General features: G+C 30.7%; 1 long non-coding RNA gene across 22 annotated transcripts in view; it reads left to right on the plus strand.

The window, feature by feature from the left end:
- LOC106474245 overlaps nucleotides 1-4,655 on the plus strand; it is a 45,604-nt gene that overhangs the window by 25,478 nt on the left and 15,471 nt on the right. For 17 of the 22 annotated variants that reach the window (XR_002613897.1, XR_002613899.1, XR_002613905.1 and 14 more), the window contains 2 exons: nucleotides 2,657-2,742; nucleotides 3,115-3,156. This is a non-coding gene — a long non-coding RNA (uncharacterized LOC106474245). Of the gene's footprint in view, nucleotides 1-2,653; nucleotides 2,743-3,072; nucleotides 3,157-4,655 lie in introns of all 22 variants that reach the window. The other 5 variants (XR_002613901.1, XR_002613903.1, XR_002613888.1 and 2 more) reach the window with 3 other exon arrangements.

Raw genomic sequence — 4,655 nt, forward strand, 5'->3', positions numbered from 1 at the left:
GTTATGAGAAAACAACAGTAGGCCTATTATAACATTTAGCATGATAGAGTAGGCTAATTTTGATAAATATTCCAGATTTTTTTTATTGTATAACAACATGCCTCACCTATTATATTAACTTACCCCGCATCCAGGGCATATTGTTACACTTGACTTTACTTCAAAATATTTACAAAATCTGTTATGTAACCAATTTTGTTCAATATAGAATACATAATTTTGATAAAGTACATATTTATTTTTACTTTCATTCGGTTTCAATGTATGATTTGGGTTATATCGCTAGATATTAAACTTTTTCTAAAAATCTTAACAACTAGCCCTGGTCTCCCCTACATCCTAATAATATTAGATATGATAATGATTTAACTACCACAGATAATTTATTAAAAATTTTCTTCCCTCATATTACTACTGAGAAACTATAAATAATAAAATATTTTTAGATATCATTGTGATAGATCTTAGATCAACCAATATTGTATGAAATAAATTCACTTGTAGAATTTTAGAATAAAATAAATGTGGTGTATTCATAACATATATGCTTTTGTTTTACTTTAGCTTTTGCTCAGAGATTTTTCACATTATAATTTAGAACTCTGCTATCAAAATAAAGTAAGTAAAAACTTGATTAGGTGTTTTAAGTGAAAGCTATTTTTGTGCAATTTGGAATTTAAATGAAACTATTCGAGTTTACAGTTTGTTTTAACTTTTTTTTTTTACATTTTCTTTTATTTTGGATCAAGAGATGTATTAAAGTTCAAATGGATACCTTAAAGAATAACAGTGAAGTATTTGATACACTATTAAATATCATTACTGTACTGTTAGAGTATGTGTGGAATTATAAACATAACTTATATATCATCCTCCTTCACAACTAACTTGAGTAAAATATGGAGTTAGAAGATATTTACAGGTTGACTACAATGTGGCATCAGAAATTGAATGTATGTTGTATTTGTGTAGCTGTCAAAAAGTTGACATTTTAAAAAACTATAGAAATACTAGACCAAACTATGTAATTATTTTTATCAGGTATTATGTAGAAATTGCTACCAGTTGTCATTATATTAGGTTAAGTATTTTAAGCGTGAGAGGACAACAAACAGGCATGGCACCCTACAGGCTGGGAAAGAGTTATCAATAGTATTGCACTCCTATTGATGGAGGGTTGTTGCAGGCTAATTTGCATGCTACAATGCAGCTGTCCCATGTGCAAATACGTGTAGGTAGGTGGGAGTGCAATGCTGGTGGCAAGTTACATTTTGCACATATAGAGGTAAGTATCTATTGGAAATATGTTTTCAGTGTAGGAAAATATTAACTCCTTACGTTTGAGTTTTCAGTAAATGAACATAAGAGTGGTTTAGTCTTGTCCACTTGGTAAGGATGTCCATTTTTACAAATAGAGCACCATGTTCCAAAAAAGTAATATAATTATGTTGTAACAGACATACTTTATAAACAAGGTATAATATGTAAAGGTAAGGAGATGAAAGTGAGTGAGACTGGATAGTGAAATAGACTTATTAGATGACTAGGTAACTAAGTAACATGATAAAGTGTACTATGTTTTAAATGGAGAAACTGAGGAATAAAAGGGAAGTTGTTTTATCTCAGCATGAATACTAGCTTTAAGAGATCAGATAATATATGGCTTTGTCATAATATTGGCAACTAGTTATTAAAGTCTGAGGGTGTATATGTGTAAATATGTACAGCAAGCAAACATATTCTGAAATACTGAAAAACTGAGGTAATGTAAATGTTTAGGAGGAGTTTGAGCTTCAAACAACTATCTTCTAAGGATAACATAGCTTTTAGCTACTTCACTAATTTCAGTTGTGAGAGAATGATGAAAATGCAATTTAAGGGTGCAATATAAAAGGATAAATTGCTTTCAGTTTAAGCTAAATGTTCAAAAACATATCTAAACTGATTATAAAAAGCATGTATTTATAAGGAGAAGCCAAGTAGGAGGGTCTTTCTCTTTTGTTGATTCCTTCAACTATGCTATAGATGAAAGCTTCTTCCTTGGTGAGAGAGCATCTATGTTCAGTGTCACAAGGAGTGGGAGGTTTACAGTATTAAGTATAGTTGATGGCCTCTCTCATGAGTGTTTGAAGACCTAGAAATATTTTATTGTCCAAGAAAGAATCTGTGAATCTCAGATCAGAATACTGTTTGTTAGTCTACGAGATCTTTGAATATAGTGAGAGAAGTTTAAAATGTTTTTGAGAAACTTCCTAACTTTCATTGTTTGCATTTCAGATTTCTGCTCTTTTTTTTAAAAGTTTAGAAGCTCAAAATTCTTAACTGTTTATTCTTGGTCTGTGTTTGCTAAACCGTTGGACAAGGATGTTTTAATGCTAAATAAATATAAGGATACAAAATAGGTAAATACACAATACCATGTAAAGTAATTTACAATAAAGCTTAAATCCACAGTAACGGAACAATACCAAATGTGTGCATTTAAACTTTATTGTAAATATAAGGGTATTTACAGATTCTGTCACTTTATAAGTGTGGTTATCTCCTTTTTTCAATGACTAAAGGCACTAATGAGGAGCTTGGGTATTTATTGTTTGTTTTTATACTTTTGGTTTTAAAACTAATGGATGACATTACTTGTTTTTCTTACAAGAAGAATGAGAATCAAGTCCTGGCTCCTGTCACCATGCACAGTCCTTCTCAGAACTTACCTGAAGACAACTGCAGATTAGAAGCTGAAAGGTAGGATAAAAAAATAGATTGTAATTGTTATCTAATAATAACAAATATTAATCCTAAATAAATCATTACACTTATGTGAGAATAGATTAATAAACATAAAAATGATTGAAAGCTGACTGGCACAACCTTGCCATAAATAACTGTACTAACCATATCAAGTATTAGATATTTTAATTTTAAAAGGTACCATTTTCAGGGTATGTTGATTTGGCTTAGCTGTTTCTGTGTTATACTATTTTCTTAAAGTGATATAAATCTAGCTGTTCCTTTTCAGCATTTTACTGCAACTACAGACACAAACATTTATTCAAAGTTCTATTTATTTTTCAGGTCACACTATGCTTAGAGCTGACCAATCTTAATTTTTTCTAGTGATAGAACACCACTGAAGTGAGGATTGAGAAGAGTTATTTGGTAAGTTGTTCTATAATGGTTTTTTCATGATTTAGTCTTTTACTGTGATTTTGTTTTTGTCTGCCAGTCTAAATTTGTAAACCTACATCGTTAATGTATAACTTAATGATGTTAATGTAATTTTAGAAAAACATTAGATTATATATTAAAAATCAGCATGTGTAGTTTGTCTATCTGTACAACCTTAGTTTGTGGTTACATACAGATAATACCAAATATTAAATTGCAAGATAATGTCATTGGAAATGCAATTAATTAAATGCATTGCATTGTTATAACTGTTATCTTGTGCAGAAGTAAGATGTAATCATGCTCCAGCTCAAAAGCTTGGAAAAAAAACATAAATGTACATTGAATGTTTGAAGTAAGAAATGTAAACATTGTAATTAATAAAATTTTTGTTTCAAATGGATGTTCAGAGATCAAAACAAAAGAATATATTTAGCAATGTAATTATTATTACTATTATTATTGGTTCAAGCTGCACAGAAAAAGTATATACATGTAACATCACTTTTTTAGCAGTTTTTACATAAATAATATTTTGTTTTACAAAACATATGAACAGGCACTTTTTCAACATAAATTTTTTAAAATAATATTTGGCAAGGGCATATGAGACAACTAGTGTGTCATATTTGAACTCTTTTAAGATTGTGACACAAGTATTTGAGAATAGACAACTTCTACTTGGTAGGATTCTTCTTGACTTCAAGATAATAAATCTGTTTTGCTGCTGCAATATATGAATATACCATGGGTTTTTATCATATCATAGTGTTATTATATTTATTCTGAATTAATCCTTGTTCTGAATCTTTCAGGTTTCTTGTTAAGTTGATCTTGTTTTAAGCTACCTTTGCTTCTTGATATTCTCAAGATCAGTTATATCATGATCATTGCTAACTGCAACCTTGTGTAAGGATTTTGTAAAAAAATTCCCCTTCAATGGTTGTTTAGTTAATACCAAGAGGTTAAGACCTGTGCCTAGCCACCATCCTTGTTAAAACTCCCATCTAATCTCAAGTGAATATGCATCACTGCATGATGGTGTAATAATACAACAGAACCCTCTACCAATAGGAGTGTGACACACCTCCATGAGTAGTGATTCCATCTACACTCGTGTGCTTGTAAATTCTCATTCTTTTCCTTGGCACTGTCGAGAACAGACTTGTTTAAGTTTGCTGAGATTTGCCACTTTTTAAAAATTTTTAACTTTCACTTGATTGAGCTCAGATATACTTAGTATGAATTCATATTTTCATGTGAACTCATCTGCTAATGTGAAAGAATATTGTTACAACAGCAGAAGTCACGTGATGCTGCTGGCACATTTGCACTGGTGGCGTGTGCGAGGAGTTTTTCGCTTGATCGTGACTTTCCTAATTTGTTTGGGACGCCCTCTTTTTGAATATATAAGCCCAGCAAATAAAAGTCAGAGATAGATAGATTGAAGAGATAGATAATTGAGTCAAGCGAACAGTAAGCACCGTATG

This window comes from Limulus polyphemus, unplaced genomic scaffold (genome assembly GCF_000517525.1).
Source record: "Limulus polyphemus unplaced genomic scaffold, Limulus_polyphemus-2.1.2 Scaffold6988, whole genome shotgun sequence".
NCBI lineage: Eukaryota > Metazoa > Arthropoda > Merostomata > Xiphosura > Limulidae > Limulus > Limulus polyphemus.